General features: G+C 38.6%; 1 pseudogene; it reads left to right on the top strand.

The window, feature by feature from the left end:
* The first annotated feature begins 2,826 nt into the window (after window positions 1-2,826).
* The window catches only part of LOC149262666 (COP9 signalosome complex subunit 5b-like), an 80,756-nt pseudogene continuing 63,890 nt past the window's right edge, over window positions 2,827-19,692 (top strand).

The raw sequence follows: 19,692 nt of genomic DNA, 5'->3' as shown, positions 1-19,692 counted from the left end.
ATGCAATCATAACTAGTTCATGGATTAGTGTAAACCAAACATGCAATCATCACAATACATAATTGAAACAAGAGCACATAGAAGAACCTCAATAGCTTTTATTAATGAAGAAATAAGGGTTCTGAGAGGATTACAACCATTGCAGGCTCCAACCCAGCAACACCTCCCAGCAGAAAGAATTACTCTTCTTCACCTCTCTCAAACAATCACCCAATAACTCAAGAATGAAACCAACAACATATCATTACTTTGCACAAAATTCCAGCCTCCTGAGCTCATAGGAGAGAGCTCAATATATAGATGAATTGAGAAAGGATGAGTCAGCTTGCAACTGATGTGTAGCTGCCTTGTGTCCTCTCTCTCTTCAGTTAATCTTCAGTTGATCTTCAGTTCTTGAGTCCACTTGGTGAACCTTGCTTCCACTTGGAGAAACAAAGCCTCTGACTCATCACAAGGCGAAATACCTGACCCAAGTGTCATTTTTGGAAGATTCCAAAGCAATGACTCACTGTGCCACATGTCCAAACTCGCCCAACGCAGGTGGGCTTTGTTCTACCTGCTTTGCAACGCAGGTACACCATGGAGCAGTTGTGTTTCAGCGCAGAAGCCTAGTGGAGCACCTGCTTTGATTTCAGGATTGCTTGTTTTTGAGTGTTTTCAGGTGGAGAACTGATCTGAGAGCTGTTGGTTTGCTGACCTTGTTCCTCTAGGGGTAGGAACATCATGTTTAGGGAACTTTGGATCCCTTGGATTATTGACAATTCATGCTTATTGCTGTAAGGCACAAAATTGTCTATAACAAATATGACCTAAATTGGTTTTGAAACCCCTGCCATTAGACTCAGAAGGTCAAAAATAGCAGACGTAGGCTTTTGAATCACCAAAAATGGATGAACATAGCCCCAAATAGCTCAAGCATTGAAATGGCCCTAGTGGCCCTAAAAGCTTCCCTGAAGCTAAAGAGTGAGAATAATGCCTTAACAGGCAAAACGAGCTGTAGAAATGGATTCAGAATGCTGAAAAACTTCAGGAATGACCTTCGTTCCACATTCACTGGCTGCACAATTCCCAATGCAACTCCCAAACTGATTTGGCCCTAGTGGCTCCTGGAACTTCAACGAAGAAAAAAGACCTACAAATGACCTTAGATGGCTGTGAAACCTATACCAATGGCTTCAGAAGGTCGAAGATACCAAAAATAAAAAAAAAATTCGTCCAAAAAGGACTTTCCTAGCCAAAGTTATGGCCATTTAAGATTTCCTCCAGTTTGGCCTAGAATCACTCCAGCTAACTGTACTGGAAGTTCAGTTAGCTCCGCCAATTATGGCGGGACTGCCCAAATTTGGCGCTCTGCCAATATTCCTGCCATCATAACTGGCAGTTACCGTTTGTGATTAATGGGCATGTGACCGCGTTTATAGCTTGGCGGTTAAGCTGCATAGGATTGCGTGCCATGACTGGTTGTTAACTGAACGTTCAACGCCTTGTCTGTTTGCATGTGAACCCACATTAAACATAAAACGTGACTGTTTAAATGTGCTGGCGGTCGGGGCTTAAGCCCTAGGTTCTGGGCCTGAGGTCACATGGATGGGGCCTGGCACCCAACGGGCCCCACCTTAATACAAAACCAAACTTTATAAAACATTTCCGCCACGCATATAACAAATGTAACCCCGGTGGCGCGTTGGTAAGGCGTGGTTGTTGTAGACTCTAGGTCGCGGGTTCAATACTCAGAACTCCCAAAAATTTTAAACATGCGCCCCAACATACTTGCTGATGTCATCTGGGCCACGTGGCGGCCTCTGGGCCTGCCACGTGGCGGCTTGCCATTCGCTGCCCAAAACGAAATATTCCAAAGAATATTCTATTTTAAATTTTTTGAAAAATGTCAAAATTTCAATGTTATTGGACCATTCTTCTTTTTGGCATAACTTTCTCATACAACGACCGTTTTCCAAACTGTTCACGGTGCCGAAATCAAGAAGACGACGTCTATCCAGTCGTTTAGGTTCAAACCAGTTTTGAGCACTTTCATTTTTGACCATTTTACGACACTTGGTCCTGAGCTCCTGATCAGACTCTTCATATACCAACTTTTTGGGAGGGTTTAGTGAATTCTCAATTGTCAAACCTGAATCTTATTGGTTGCTTAAAATTCCCACCTTTGTTGGTTCACTTATTCCTTTATGTTCATGTAGAAAGATTCATGAATTTGGCTTGAACATAATGGATTCTCATAAAAGAAAACAATCAATGGTGAACTGGACTGAAATTGTACAAAGTCGCACTAACTATGAGGGTTTTCCATATTTCATTGCCTCTTTTATGCCAATTGTCTATTCTATCATAAACATATTTGTTCCACCATGCCTCCTGCCAAAAGCCTAATCCTTTTTACAACTCAACAAAGATGTTAAACTAGGAGTCTAGTTTCAATTTTAATATTATGTGGAAATTAGATTGTATGGAGCAGAGGTTTCCCCTTATAGACTCCCATATTTTGTACCAATGAGACTATTTGCATTGGAATTCATTAGACAAAGTTTAAATGTAGATTAAATTCATTTTGTACCAACAAAGAAAGGGTATTTGTTCAAGTTGCCCAAAACTGTTGGGCATTTTATTGTAAATAATATTTAGGCTATGGAGGAAGTTGATAAAATGCTTCGAGACATCTACTTTCAACAAGGATACAAATGGTCCTATGATCTTCATGAAATTATTTCAAGAAGAAGGATGAATAATTACTATGCTCCATACATTCATGAATGAAGGCCTGAGATAGAAGAACTAGCTAATGGTGGTCAGTTTGAAGCCTAGAAGGGGATGGAGGTTGAAACTCCCCACCCTGCAGAGAAAGGATTTAAGAGAGGAATTGAAGAGGTCATTGATCTAGATGAAGAAACCAACCGCAGTTCCAAGAAATCAAAATTACATGAAAAGGGAAAGGAATTTGAGCCTGTGGTAGAAAGTTCCTCTTCTTCAATTGGTTTTCAATTACAGTTAGGAGAAGTGAGATGCACACCTTCTTCTCCTATTCCTAAAGGAGCTGGATAAACTTCTATTACTGCCTTGAAGGATTCATTTGAACAGGTTTAAGAGAAAAATAAAAATATTAGGGAGAATGTGGCTTCTCGGATTGAAGTCTAATCAATATAAGAGTATCATACCAGATTACTGTCAGCCAGGGATTTAGAAATAAATCAAATCAAATTTTATTTTTCTCATCCTTCTGCTTTGATAGTTTCTTCTGCAGCAGGATTCAAAATTGTAAACTTAACTGTGGATGCAACAAATATTCCATTGCCTAACAAAATTAATCTGTATAGAACTGGGGAACTTATTTACAATGATTTAAGTAAGGCATCATTGGCAACAAATAAAGCATAAGGTTTATTGGGGAAGGTAATAAATAAATTAAAATAAGAAAAATCCAATTCTAGAGCTTTTCATACCTAGAATGAGGAACTCAAGAAGTTAATTGTCAAGCTTGGAGTAAACCCAGAAGATAGATCTGATGTTAAAAAGATTTTTTAGGGGGAAAAACCAGAGATTCAAGTATTGAGGAGGAAGTTGACGCTGCCTGCAATTGAACATGTTATGGCTCTAGAATTAGCTCTTATTGAAAAAGAGAAGGAACTCATAACTTAGCAATTACTTGAAAGGAATATGGAAGTGGCCATTTTGAGAGAATTGAATGTAATCTTGCATTATAAAATAAACACTCATGTGTGCACAATTGTTGTGTAGACAGATTCCGAAGACCTTTCTAATAAACTTACCAGGGTAATGACAAAATTAAAGATTTAATAGGATGAAATGAAGAAAATCTAGAAGATTCTGGATAAAACTAGAGAGCACTTGAAGATTAAAGAGAGACAACTGAATATGGCAAAGGAAAGTGCATCACAACATTAGAAGAACTATCTGATAGCATGTGATGAGATCAAAGAACTGAAGGAGACGCTGAAAGGCTATATGTATCTGATAAAATCCAGAGAGATAATTTGGAATGAAATCATTTAAAAGGTGAAAGTAATACGGGATTATATGTTGATTAAGGCAAAGGAGAAAACCATTGTAAGAGATTTAGCAATGATCATTTTCTTCTAGTAAAAGAAAATCCTAACGAAGTGCCTAGTTAGCAAAGAAAATGATTGATTTTATTAATTCTAAATCATCTCAAGAATTAAGAACTATGGATATTGAAGACATAACAACTCTTGTTCTGGAAATAAATAAAATGGTACAAAAGAATCTTTATAGAAAAAATATAGAGGAAAAGTTGGGAGAGATCAAGGAATCTATTTTGAAATTCAATACATACTTTGACAAAAGGATCAGGGTAGGATTTCCCTCATGTTGGGATCAACAAGGTAATCTTCTCCCCTGGGAGACATATGAGACACTATTGGTCGAGGCAAAAAGTAAGATTGATTCTTCACATGAGAAAACAACAATATTGAAGGGCTCTACCATTGTGAATTATTTTCAGAGATATTTCTAGTTGCTATGGTTGGTCAAAACCCTCTTCATAGAGAAACCAACCTACAACCAAATTACCAATTTCAGAATGGCTCATGTCAGGTTTATCAAGTGCCCAAGTTCAAATTTATCAATATGGAAAAAGTGCAGAGCATTGATGTCACCAAGTGAAGTAGCTAAACCTGGACCTTCTACAAGTGAGCCTGCTAAAAAATCACAAGTCATCCAATGAAAATCAACCACATAGTTTCTTTCATAAAATATTTCAAAATATATTATATATTGTAATTTTGAGTCAATATATTTTAAGTTTTAAAGTTTAAGTCCTTAGGAGGACCGAATAGGGCTTAGAGTAGTTTTTAAAATAGTTTAAGCAATTTATGGTAGTTAACAATTTTATAGCTGTCATCTTTTTAATGTCACTACAAAAATACTCTAGAGAACCATTTTTTGGTTTCCGAATTTTGACTTTAGAGAGAGAAAAAATTGTTGTGTAACATGTTAAATTTTCTTGAGTTTAATAAAAGATTCCTGGATGATTCCAAACTGATTTTTGGATATGATATGTGTTTCCTGCTATTGTAAGTCATTTATTGTTTCCTCTTCTTTTGGAAAAATGTTATGAAGCTGCTGGTTATTTTTATAATACAAATTTACTTTGCTCATAGTACTTGTAAATTTTAATCAAATAACCTTAAAATTGCACTCCACTTTTCCACACATACATACATTCTTGAAGTCTCTCATGCATTCTACTAAGGTTTAAATAAATATTATGTGGTTGTAGCATTTTGTTTTGAACCTTCCATTTTTCTATCTCTCACCTTGTTACAACTTTTAATTCATTTTCATAATTAGTGAGGCCATCCTGAGAAGTATTTCTATTTAAAGAAGCTTTCCTCTGCATTACTAGTGAAAATAATCTCTGAATAATCATAATGGGACAACAAGCAATACTTATTATCTTTTTGTATAGATGTCCTAGGAATTGACCTCTTCTCAGCCAGAGGTTGGCTCTAGGGTCACAACATGTTCCTTTCGATGTGAAGGAGCATCACGTGCTCAGGATTCAGGTGATGGCTAATGAAGAGGGTAGAGGTCTTGTTATCACTTTAGGAAACTCTCCTAGGTTGCAGATCGGAGATGCCTGGCAACATATAATCTTTAATATTGTTCTATGAACTATTGGAATGAATGATGGTTTGGATCAAGTCAGAATATCATTTTAGCTCTATTCTCACTCAAGACATGCATGAACACCCTCAACAATACAAGGCTTTAGACTACTAATGCTCAATAGTTTATAGATTCAACGGAAAGATGGAGAATACTGACTGTACTAGCAGATGCATACATAAACATATATAAATGGCCAACTACAGGAAGCAAATGAAACTTGCAAATCTTTTTTATCAATGCAGAGATAAGATGACAGTTATTTGGCATTAGACACAACAGAAAACATGAATAACCTATTCATGTGCAAGCATAGAAAAACAGAGAAAATGGAATTGAACATGTAACAACAAAAGATGAAGATGAGAAGCTTGAAGGAACATAGTAGTAATAATCTCCAAAAGTCGAACCTTTGTTACATTTAGTTTTCAGCTATTTATAGCTCTTTACAATGATGCTGAGCCTTCTGAGGCTTGAGAGGTCTTAATCTATCCCTCTGTCTTGTTTAACTATTTGATCTCTGACTAGGCAGCATGGCTCAGAGTTTTCTGCTTCTGACAGAAGAGTAACCGCTTTTATATATTTTGGGTAGTTTGTTGCGCTGTCTGGGAGTTCTCCCATGCCAGAGATGCCCCGCAATCATTTTGTTTTTTCTGGCTATGTTGTGCTATGGTTCCATGATCTTTTCTGGTTGATGTGGCTGTGTTGCGCTGTCTATTCCCCTTCTGGCCTCTACTCTGTGGTGGAATGGATCTTCGGGCCTATGAAATCCCTTTAAATGTTTCCAATGACTGTTTTATGTTTTTATACAGAAAACACTGAAATCACTGATAAATCTCGCCTTCTCTGTGCATTTTGGACTTCAAAAGTCCTCAAAAATAGTTTATTAATCTCTCAGGTCTGCCCTTGTTGCCATCACGAGTCGCAAAAATCTTGCTCCTGTGTATTTTCCTCGTATTATGAAATACGCGAAAAACACTGAAAAATGCATGAAAATGGGCTTTGGAAGATTTTAAATAATATATATTTTACTTCCCAGACCCTTTCGGGTCCAGGCATCATCGCAATCGCACTGCCTTAAGGCTCCCTTCGTATTTTCGTTATATAACGAAAATACATGAAATACATTAAAAATGGCCAATCCACGGACTTCAAATATTATAAAACATCATATATAATGCTGTCGGGTTCAGCTATCGGGTCGCCCATATGTATATGCCCCTTCCCCATGGTTTCCACTGATAGCAAGCTGGCGATGTAATGTGGGTCGTTGATATTCGCGCACGATTAACGATCCACGTTACATTGCCGATTGCAGTTGAAACTTCCATATTGTCTGCACTGATACCACCGATTTGCCTCTGCCGATTGCGACTCGCCGATTCGATCATCGGCGATCACTGATCGACGGTATCCAGCGTTGATTGCCACTGCCAGCAACTGCCGATTTGCGATTTTCCATTGAGATCTGGGTCGTTGATCAGCCAGATCTAACGGCTGCTATGCGTTCTTGAGTTTTAAGCCTGCGATAATGGTTTTTGACTGTTCTAATGCATTTTTTGCCTCCCGATAGTGCGTTTCTGCCCTTCCAAGGGCTCTCCTCCCTCGCTTGTTTTGATATTTGGATGATCTTAAGCAAACTTTGGAGACTTTGGGAGTGTTTTGGATTCATTTTTGGGCCAAACGCCAACAAAGCTAACATTGACTCCTTCTGGGGATGAAAGCCTCCCTGTGAGGCTTCAAGAACTACAAAACAATGCCTTTCTTGTAAAAAACAAGATCAAATCTTCCTCCTAGTGTTGCATTGGGCATGGAGTCTATTTAGCATGAATTAAAACTTGAAAACAACATATTTACAATACCAAGGCTTGAAATCCTTAACTGAAATAAAGTTCGAAGAACAACCCATTGACTGGGCCATCAAAAACATATCCTTCCTTTGATGCATCCCTTTTTAGAAAATAGTCACCAAACTGAAAATTGACCCTTTTTACCTTTCTATCAAAGGTTTCTCTCTTTTGGTCAATGTGCATATCAACAAATTCATCAAAGACTTACAAAAGCCTATTGATTTGATCCTCTACTTCAAAAACTTTCCAACATTTGGTATTATTAGGCAGAGATGGTTTATATTTGCCCTGATCTTTGTATGCTTTCAGCCTTGGATGTTTTGTTTGGAAGGTTCTGTACACCTGCTGAATAACAAGGTTTGCTTTATACTTTGCTGTGTCATTTGTGACCTGAAAAGTTAATATAAAAGATGAATCAATGTATTCCTTTGTGGGGGACACAAGGACTTCACTTGTTCCTGCAGCTTCCTTAGAGCAAGCCCCATCAAATAACATGTCCCAAATCTATGGGCCTTCTTCGTCTATGATCTAGCAAATTGGTTTTTTAAGCTGCATAGAGGCCAACTGATAAGGCTTGGTAATGTCAAGACCGAGCTTATCCATGACAGCCTTGGGCATTTCATTATGGCTAGCTCCAGTGTCCAGAAGGCAATTATGAAGGATTTTATCATGAATGGTCAGAGAGACATAGAATGATGGGGAGCTGTCTTCACAATTTTCAATCATTGGGCTGAGAATAGTAGCTAGTTGGTCATATTGCAGATTTACATATTCAATGGAAGCTTGGATGGCATTAGGCTTAAGAGCCTCAAGGATAGATTTCTTGAAGCACTCATTCTTCACTGGTTCAATCAGAGGCATATGTATTCTTGTCTTCTGAATTTATGATTGAAAATTGAAAGAAGAAGGGGACTTGTCAAGGCCTCTTACCTCTATGGCTAGAGATTTGAGGATGATAGGATCAACTGCTGGTTGCTTCTGCTTATTAGCTTGCTGTTCTGTAGGGACAACAACTTTATGAGCAGGAGCTTCCTTGACATTATTCATCTTTGACTTTAGATTATCTCTTTGCTGATATTTAGTTTGTAGAACAGCTTCACCATCCCAATCTTGGGTAATCTGGTCATTGAATAATGACTTCTCATAGGCAGCTTTGGTTAAAAAAGTGGTGTTGCCTTTTTCTTCCATATACTGAATCTCATCATGTTCCTCAAACTTCTCTTCTTCCATGATTGCATTTTGAAAAGGGGTCTTCACCCTTTGGTCTTCATTGGCCTCTTTGTTTCTTTGCAAAATCTGCAAATGCTCATTTGCTCTTCTATATGGATTTGGATTTGGAGGAGCAAAGGTATTAGTAACCCTTCCTTTCCCAGAATGCTGATCAACCTTTAATTTGGAAACTTCAGAGGCTAATGACTCTATAATCTTGGCCGTTTTATCAATCTTGGGATCTAAAGATGATGAAGGCTCGCTCCTCTGTCTTCTTCTATCAGCATTACCTTTGAGATTTTCTGCAGCCATGATGTTTGATTCTACTTCGAGGGCTGCATCTTACATATCAGCCAAAGAAGCACATCACCTCTCCCTCAACAGTAAACAAAAGTCAGAATCAAAGGCACTTGCATATATGAGTCTAGCAGAGGTAGTGGTGGGTTTTACTTCAGCTGGTATCTTGCTGTACATGCAGTTAAATCTCTTATTAAAATCAGACAACATCTCACCATTTTCCATTTGTAAGTTCCTAAACTTAGTGTGGTAGTAAAGGATATCCTTCTTATCCCCCCAATGCTTTAGGGATGCATCATCTAAGGCCTCAATATCTACTATAGATATTAGGGTCAGTTCTCTGAACCATTTTCTAGCCTCTCCATCTAGGTTTTGGACAAAGACTCTCATCTAGACATCATCTTCACTAATGTCCTGGTTATCAGCGTAGCTATAGAATGACTCAAGATGTTCTTCAACTGTAATACCTTCAGTCCCAGTGAACTTAGGCATATACTTCTGATATTCTCCAGTAGGCATACCATTCAAAGGAGTGGGCAGTATTAGAGGTCCATACCTAGCAGCTATGATTCTTTCCATTTTGGTAGGTGCTTGTGGACTTGCCATAGCTGTGGTGGCTAAAAGAGTACTGGTAGTCTGAATCATAGAGGGCTGAGGAGTGACTGATAAGACTAAAGGAGTATGATGGATATGATGTGAGGTTTCCTTTGGGCATACAACAAAAGGAAAACCTAAAGAATAAGGAGATTTACGAATCTCTAAGAGTTTTTCTTCGCTGCTAGTATTAGAAGCTATACTCTTAACATGTATTTGTTCTATTATAGGCCTTCCTTGAAGAGATATAGGAGATTGTTTAGGTTTACCTGAACCTGCTGCTCCTTTCCGCAATAACTTTCTTTCTTTGATGATATTTTTAGGGTTAGGTACTGGGTCAGATTGTGAATTCTAAGGATTTCTCCGAGTATGCCTCACAAACTGAGCTAGAACTATGATGTGGAGTCGCCAAGAGGTTCGGCCTCCAGTAGAGTCGCCAGATAGATGATTACAACCAAAAAAGTGCCCAGAATTTGTCTATAATCAAAGCTGGATCTATGTCATTTCCCAGGGAAGTTGAGCTTCAGTTTCCTCTCCCCGACAACGGTGCCAATTATGTTATCACTCCAGGAAACTCTCCTAGGTTGCAGATCGGAGATGCCTGGTAACATATAATCTTCAATATTGTTCTCTAAACTATTGGAATGAATGATGGTTTGGATCAAGTCAGATAATCATTTCAGCTCTATTCTCACTCAAGACATGCATGAACACCCTCAACAATACAAGGCTTTACTCTACTAATGCTCAATAGTTTATAGATTCAACGGAAAGATGGAGAATACTGACTGTACTAGTAGATGCATATATAAACATATATGAATGGCCAGCTACAGGAAGCAAATGAAACTTGCAAATCTAGTTTATCAATGCAGAAATAAGATGACATTTATCTGGCATTAGACACAGCAGAAAACATGAATAACCTATTCATGTGCAAGCATAGAAAAACAAAGAAAATGGAATTGAACATGTAATATCAAAAGAAGCTTATATTGCTAGAATGAAGATGAGAAGCTTGAAGGAACATAGTAGTAATAATCTCCAAAAGTTGAACCTCTGTTACATTTAGTTTTCAGCTATTTATAGCTCTTTACAATGATGATGAGCCTTTTGAGGCTTGAGAGGTCTTAATCTATCCCTCTGTCTTGTTTAAATATTTGATCTCTGACTAGGCAGATGGCTCGGAGTTTTCTACTTCTGACATAAGAGTAATCGCTTTCAGATATTTTGGGTAGTTTGTTGCGCTATCTGGGAGTTCTCCTGTGCTAGAGATGCCCCACAATCATTATGTTTGTTCTGGCTGTGTTGTGCTGTGGTTCCATGATCATTTCTAGTTGATGTGGCTGTGTTGCGCTGTCTATTCCCCTTCCGGCCTCTGCTCTATGGTGGAATGGCTCTTCGGGCCTATGAAATCCCTTTAAACGTTTCCAATGATTGTTTTCTGTTTTTATACAGAAAATGCTACAATCACTGATAAATACTGCCTTCTCTATGTATTTTGGACTTCAAAAGTCCTCAAAAATAGTTTATTAATCTCTCGGGTCCACCCTTGTTGCCATCGCGAGTCGCAAAAAGCCTGCTCCTGCGTATTTTCCTCGTATTATGAAATATGCGAAAAACACTAAAAAATGCATGAAAATGGGCTTTGGCGAATTTTAAATAATATATATTTTACTTCCCATACCCTTTCGGGTCTGGGCATCATCGCAATCGAACTGCCTCAAGGCTCCCTTCGTGTTTTCATTATATAACGAAAATACACGAAATACATTAAAAATGGCCAATCAGCGGACTTCAAATATTATAAAACATCATATATAATGCCGTCGGGTCTGGCTATCGGGTCACCCATATGTATATGCAAAGGCCCTGCCCCATGGTTTCCGCCGATAGCGATCTGGCGATGTAATGGGCTGTCGATTTGCGCGCGCGATCGATGGTCCACATTTAATCACTGATCGCAGTTGCAACTTCCATATTGTCTGCACTGATATGGCCGATTTGCCTCTGCCGATTGTGACCCTCCGATCCGATCATTGGCGATCGTTGATCGACGATATCCAGCGCCGATTTCCACTACCTGCGGCTGCCAAATTGCGATTTGCCGCTAGATCTGGGCCGTTGATTGGCCAGATCTAACGACTACTGTGCATTCTTGAGTTTTAAGCCTGCGATAATGGTTTTTGATTGTTCTAATGCATTTTTTGCCTCTCGATAGTGAATTTATTCCCTTCCAAGGGCTCTCCTTCCTTGCTTGTTTCGATCTTTGGATGATCTTAAGCAAACTTTGGAGACTTAGGGAGTGTTTTGGATCTATTTTTGGGCCAAACGCCAACAAAGCTAACAGTTCCTACTAGGATTTTCCCCATATGCTAACTTATGTCCCGACCATATTTTGCATTTTGATTTTTTCTTTTTCTTTTTATTTCGTTGTGGCCATGATATGCTTTTCCATTCATTTAGCTACATCAACCTCTAGGGATATGTTTTCCGACCGCACTAAAGAAATGTGGAAATATGGGTGCCAAACCCATGTGAACCAATGATAAGTTAGACCTAAAGAATGTATGTGGTAGGTGGTCTTGTAATGTGTGATGGAAAATGTCAAGTATGGTATAGAGGATAAGTAACACACTATCTCAATATGGGTTTTCCAAGTAGTGCCGCCCTTATAACCCAAAGGAGTTGACAAAGGCCCCAATAGACTAGTGTTAAAAATTAACCCCCCTGGTAGGGTGAGAGAAAAATTTACAGTCAAGATTGGTCAATCTACTAGATCACCTCTTTATCAATACTAAATGCCCAAAATAAACAAGTATAAGCACCCAATTGAAAAATAATCAAAGTTCCTTTTGGATAACAACCCACCTTCATCCATGTGGTAATACTAGATGATGAGGTATATGACTGATGTAAATGGAGAGGCACATGGCATATCATTGTCAAATAGTGGTTATTAGGGGTTGCTAGATGGCTGGCTATCAAATGTAGGAGAACAATTTTCTCCTATGTATTTACCCATTTTGGTGGGTAACAAGGCCTAAAAACGACCCTAAAATTATTGGGATCCCAAAAACCATAGAAAAATGATAAGAAGGTAGAGAAATGTTGAGTTAGCTGAGGAGGTCGGTGGCCACCGATATCCACCTAGATAAATCCTCCCCCTCAGGAAGTAATGCTCTCCATTGTGTCAAGTTCTCTCATCAGATGGGGAAACGTATGCTAAATTTTGCCCCTGGTGAACCACTTGTATTAGTGAAAAGGTTTCCTTACTTTACCAAGCTGGTATATTTGTATGTGTTGCTAGTGGGTATCATTTGTCTTGGTGTCCATGATCCAATACAATATATCTTGTTCAATGCTATTAATATTGAATTTTGTGGGGGCCAATTGCTCAATTGTCTCTAAGGTGTTCAACAAAGGTGTAAAATATGGCTGAAGCAACTCCACACAAAATATTAGGTGCAAGCCAAAGAAAGGGGAATATTTAATTCAAAATAATTTTCACCCACAACCTTTGTGCTTGTGTAAGGCCCATATTGGATTGGTCTAATATTCCTATGGGGACATTGTTACCACTCTAACTAGCAGGGGTCCTAGTGTAGGTTTTAACCCCGTACAGAAGTTACCTGCATATGAATTCTAAAACAAAAAATAAACAATGACGAGAGCATAACACATAAAACAAATATACACAGAGATTTTCCCCTAGGTCCCAAAACCGTGACTACTAGATTGATTTTTCATTATGTTCCTTTCAATGTTACAATACATATATATCCATAAATCCCAATCCATTAACCCTGGATTAGAACATAACCGTAGTTCCCTTGAACGGATCTACAAAATACCATGGACCGAAAATCATCGCGCCTAAAAACAGGTGAAAAATCCATGCAAAAAACCATAGGTAGGTCCGCCCACCTAATATAGGGTCCAAAAAATATTTTCCTGGGGCATTGCCTCGAACCCCATAAAGGGGGTCTACCACCCCCATTAAACCCCCTAACAGGGGGGTTGCTGCCCTTCCTGTGACCCCTCTGTTGTGCTTGATGCAATGAAGGGGAAACTCTGCCCCACCTCGAACCCCCCGACTTAACTACTGGGGCTAGTCATGGAAAGAATATAACATAACCCAACATTCTCCCACTTGTTGTTTTCTTTCCACAAGGGGCCACAGGAGAGCTTAGTCATTGATCCAACCCTGCAATGCCCATTGTTTCTCTACACCAAGAGAACTTCTCAGAGCTCACAGACTTTGTCAATGCATCTGTAGTATTCTTCAAAATGTCCACCTTTATCAACAACAACTTTTTGTCTTCTACCATATCCCTCACAAAGTGTTACTGAACATCAATGTGCTTTGTTTTTGAATGATAAGCAGGGTTCTTTGCCAAGAAAATTGCACTTTGGCTATCACAGTCTATCCTTATAGCTTGATGTACTAACCCCATACTTGAACACAATATCTGCAACCACAATTATTCCTTGCTTGCATGAGTGGCTGCCATATATTCTGCCTCTGTAGTTGAAAGTGTCACTACAGATTGTCTCTTACTCATCCAACTGACTGCACCTCCAAATAGGTTAAACACATATCTACTTGTAGATCTTCTCTTATCCAGATATCTAGCCCATTCTGCATTAACAAAGCCATGAATGTCCAAACTCTGTCCAATCCTAGTCTTCCTTGGTAGCACAAACCATAATCTCTAGTGCCACACAAATACCTGAAAACCCGCTTCACTGTTGTCCAATGCTCCTTCCTTGGTTTTGACATAAACCTGCTTAATACTCCCACTGCATGTGTAATGTCTGGTCTAGTACAGACAATTACATACATCAGACTACCTATTGCACTTGCATATGGAACATGTGATATTTCCTCTTCCTATTCTTGTGTCTTGGGACACTGTTCAACAGATAACTTTACACCTACAAGAATAGGAACCTTCACTGGTTTACTATCCTGCATATTAAACCTCTGCAATATTGTCTCGACATACTTCCTCTGGTTTAACCAGAGCTTCCTCTTTGCTCGATCCCGTTTAATTTCAATGTGCAAAATATATTTTGCAGCACCAAGATCTTTCATGTTGAATTTGGAGGGCAATTTTGTCTTCAAATACTGGATAATTTCTTTGTCATTTCCAACGAGCAACATATAATCCACATACAAGACTAGATAAATCACACGGTCGCCAATTAATTTAAAATACATGTTGTGATATGCTTTGCTTCTGGTGAAGCCAAGTCCTCGTATAAAAGTATCAAATTTCTGATACCACATCCTTGGTGACTATTTTAACCCATACAAAGACTTTTTTAACTTGCACACCAGTTCTTTCTTACCCTTCACTGCAAAGCCTTCAGGTTGCTTCATGTAGATCTCTTCTTCCAAATCCCCATGAAGAAATGTTGTCTTCACATCCATCTGTTCTACCTCAAAATCAAAAGCACCAGCAACAGATAAAAGTAATCTAATAGAAGCTACATTGGAAACAGGAGAAAAAAAATCACCAAAGTCAATTCCTGGCACCTGGGAATAACCTTTTGCTACCAATCGAACTTTTTATTTCTACACCTTTCCTTTGGCATTCATCTTCTTCTTGAACACCCATTTACTGCTAATGGTTTTCCTTCCAGATGACAACTCAACCAGATCCCAAGCCTCATTTTTGTGCAAAGATGCCATTTCATCAACCATGGCCTCTTTCTAGAGTTTTCCATCCTCTGAATCCACTGCTTCCTTCATAGTTTTGGGAACATCATCAGTAATAGATAAAGTAAAATTTGAATAGAAAGAAGATGTACTATACCTTTCTAGTTGCCTTCTTTCTCGAACTGATCTTCTCACAACCGAAGTTTGTGGCTCTTCATCTTCTGATTCCTTTTCTGCTATAGAGTCTGATTCTCCCTCCTTTAGCTCAAACACTATCTTCTTAGGTTCCTTTGGTAGGGCTTCATGTTTAATAACATCTTTCACCTCTCTAAACACCACATCTCAGCTGTACATAACCTTCCTTATTACTGGGTTCCAAAGCTTATAACCTTTTAAACCATCCTTATACCCAATAAAGATGAACTTTTCAGATTTACTATCCAAATTTGTTCTTTTCTCCTTTGGAACATGTACATAGCATCACATTCAAATACCCTCAGATGTGAAAGAGAGGGTTTATTACTAGTCCATACCTCTTGTGGAGTCTTATCTTCCAACACTGATGAAGGTGATCTCTTGACCAGGTAACATGCAGTCTCCATTGACTCTACTTAGAATTCCTGTCCTAACTCGACACCACTGAGCATGCTTCTTGCCCTTTCCATAAACGTCTTGTTCATTCTTTCTGCAACTCCATTTTTCTTAGGTGTGTATGGATTAGGCTTCTGCCATGCTATACCACACTTCTTAAAAAAATCTTCAAATTCCTTCTTGCAAAACTCTCCCCTGTAATCTTTCCTCAGCACCTTTATCTTCTTCTCTGTCTGGTTTTCCACCAAAGCCTTAAATTCTTTAAACCTTTCAAAGACTTCAGATTTCTTTTGAAGAAAATATATCCATGTATTCCTTGAGAAGTCATCTTTAAATGATACATAGTACACAGAATTACCCAATGATGGAACCAACACAGGTCCAAACACATCACTTTGCACAAGCTCTAATATCTGTTTCGCCCTCTTACCACCAGAGGGGAAACTCACCCGATTCTGCTTCCCATATACACTATTTTCATAGAAATCAAAATCCATAGAGCTATTAGACATACCTTCTACCATACCTTTACCATGAAGTATTCAAAGCCCCTTCTCTCCAATATGTCCAAGCCTTTGATGCCATAACATGGTCTTTTCTCTAAAGACCACTAGATTTTCTTCCCCACTTTCAGGAACCACAAAATTGTTGCACCCATTAATAACAGTTCTACCTTGCAGCTTGTATAGAGTTCCAATCTAAACTCCCCGCATCAATACCAGTGCTACCTGAACCATCTTGCAGGTATCTTTCTCGAACACTATTTTTACACCTGCATCATCCAGCTTTCTTACAGAAATCAGATTTCTGGCTAATGCAGAAATATGAAGAACACCCTGAAGTGTTTTAATCCTTCCACCTTGAAACTTCAACTTGACTTTTCTGTGACCAATGATTCTAGCCTTCCTATCATCCCCTAAGAAGACATCACCACCATCATATTTCTCATACTCACAAAACCACTCTCTATGGGGAGTGAAGTGAAAGGATGCACCTGAGTGAATCAACCAAGCCTCATGACCTACATGTGTACTTGAAGAAGAAGCCAAGTACACAATCCCACCTTCATCTGAGGTGGTTTTCACCTCTATAGAAGGAGCATCATCAGATCCCTTTCCTTTCTCAGGAGCTTTATATTTACAGTCCTTTTTGTAGTGCCCTTCCTTTCCACATTTCTAGCACACCTTTATAGATTTTCCTGGAGATTTAGATCTCCCTCTAGATTTAGATCTCCCACTCGAGGAATTATATTTTTTTCTATTCTGGGACTATCCTCGTATAGAAAAGGCATCACTATTCTGACTCTCCATATTTTTCAGTCTCATCTCCTCTGTCAGCAAGGATGAGACTATTTCATCAAACTGCAAGGAAGTTGCATTGCTGCCTATTTCAACAACTAGACTATCCCACGAATCTGGTAGTGAACACAACAAACTGATGCACTTATCTTCATTTGAAATTTTAATATAAACAAATACTAAATAGCTTACCACAGTATTAAATGCGTTCAAATTCTCTATCACCAAGTCTCCATCTTTCATCCTCAGGTTATACAACTTTTTCTGTATGAATAGTTTATTCACCAGAGACTTATATTGTTACAAAGTCCCTAACTTGTCCCACAAAACCTTCACCGTAGCTTCCCTTGATACATTCAGCAATACTGAATCTAAGACACACAATCATATTGTGCTTTTTTCATTTCGATCCAAATTCTTCCAGCCTTCATCAAACATTTCCATTGGTTTATTACTTAAATCTACTGCGATCCACTTATCTTTACCCACCAACAGATCCTCCATCTTGAGTTTCCACAACTCAAAAGTACGACCATTAAATTTCTCGATCTCTATCTTTCCACTGCTTGCCATCATCTTTCACCACAATAATCGGTCCCACAGATCTCCCACTGAACAGGGTCTACCACAGGCCCGAGAAAAACCCCTCAGCAGCAAAGGCATCCCCTTGAAGCCAAAACAACTCTGATTCCAAATGTAGGTTTTAACCCCATACATAAATTACCTGCATACAAATTCTAAAAATAGAAAATAAACAATGGTGAGAGCATAACACATAAAACAAATATACACAAATATTTTCCCCTGGATCACAAAACCGGGACTACCAGATTGATTTTTCATTATGTTACTTTCAATGTTACAATACATATATATAAATTCTGAAGCATCCATAAACCCCAATCCATTAACCCTGGATTAGAACATAACCGTAGTTCCCTTGAACGGATCTACAAAATACCATGGACCAAAAACCATTGCGCCCAAAACCATGTGCGAAATCCATGCAAAAAACCATAGGTAGGTTTTGCGCATAGGCTTCATGAATCAATCCTCATCCCATCATTGATCTATTCGTCCTTGTGAATAGGCTTCATGAATCAATCCTCATCCCATCATTGATTTATTCGTCCTTGTGAATCCTCTTATACCGAGTCTCCTCCCATTAGTGAAATTTTGTAAAGAGCAGGGAACTTTAGTTGAGGTGATAGTGGGCTATTGCTCTATTGTTGCCACTTGACCTAGTAGTTGCTTTATAGGATCCCCTTCGAGGACCTCTGCTAGTTTGAGTGGTAACATTTTGGCACTATTTCCGGGGACATGAGACGTGTGTCTTGTTCCCATATGACATTACAGATATATCCTTTTGGCAACTCCATTGGAAGAACAAAGCCCTAGTTCTTCATAGAACTTTAAAGCCAATGCTTGTAGGGTGAAGCAAACATCTCTCAAGGAATTTCAAGTTCACCCTCGCAACTCCAAATATAGAATCTTATGAAATTTTCTATGGAAATAAATGGATCATTGGAGAGGCCTATTTTATATGTTTCAAGATGATGATCCTCGACCCAATGATCATGATGAGTTTGATTCCCCTCTTGATGAATCTCTAGGGAGCCATGAAATTGAGGAGCCTTCCTAATGCCCTGAAAGCGGGTTGTGGTTCTTCCCAAGATATGATGATAGTAGTTCACCTTGTTCCTTCATCAATAATCAAGATGACGTGATTGTGGATATGTATGAGCCTTCTATCTCTTCATTCCATGAGGAGGATACACCCGAGATTTCTATTCATTGAAAATTTATGAGCTTGGTTCTTGAGTTATCCATATGATCGTTGTGAGAAAGGTTACATGAGTTGAATTCTTACTTTCTCTCCTCATCCATAAACCTTGATGCAGTATCCTCAAATGTTCCCACCCCCCACCCTTACCATTCATCAAGAAAATCTTGCATTGAGAAAAGTAATATTTGGGTCCCCTGCCTCATGATGGTTCATAAAGGAAAATGTTTTTATATTGATTTAATGATATGCTGGTTACATTGGCTATATGATTACACTTATAATTTTCATAATGTAACATGCATGGTAGGGTAGGATGCATTGCATACTCATTTTTTCATAGCTACTATCATCATGTGATATTATCATGCTAGAATAACTGCATTTAGATTAAATATTTATTTATTGTTGATTTTTATGGCTTGATATAAGCATGGGTGATCATAAGATGTCGTAGAAACATGTTTCCCCTGGTGCTCTATTTGTGATATGTGCAGGTGATAGGTTTGTGGTCCCAAGAGTTTTCTGGTGTTCTCATGACTGTTGAAAATAACAACAAGAAATGCTAAAAGTAGAAGTGCTAAAGATAGCATTTCGGGATACATTCCAATTTTAGTTAGTCCCTGAACTAAAATTGAGAATTAAAATTCGAATTTGATCTTAGCAGCTATTTGTAAAATAATCAATTAATTCAGCTTGAGTTAATTAGTTGTAGAAAATCAAACATGAAGTCTATGTGAAGAC

This window comes from Pinus tabuliformis, chromosome 6, assembly GCF_031772625.1.
Source record: "Pinus tabuliformis cultivar Carrire ecotype Pingquan chromosome 6, CPIR1, whole genome shotgun sequence".
Classification (NCBI taxonomy): Eukaryota; Viridiplantae; Streptophyta; class Pinopsida; order Pinales; family Pinaceae; genus Pinus; species Pinus tabuliformis.
This window is presented reverse-complemented; position numbering and strand designations above follow the sequence as displayed.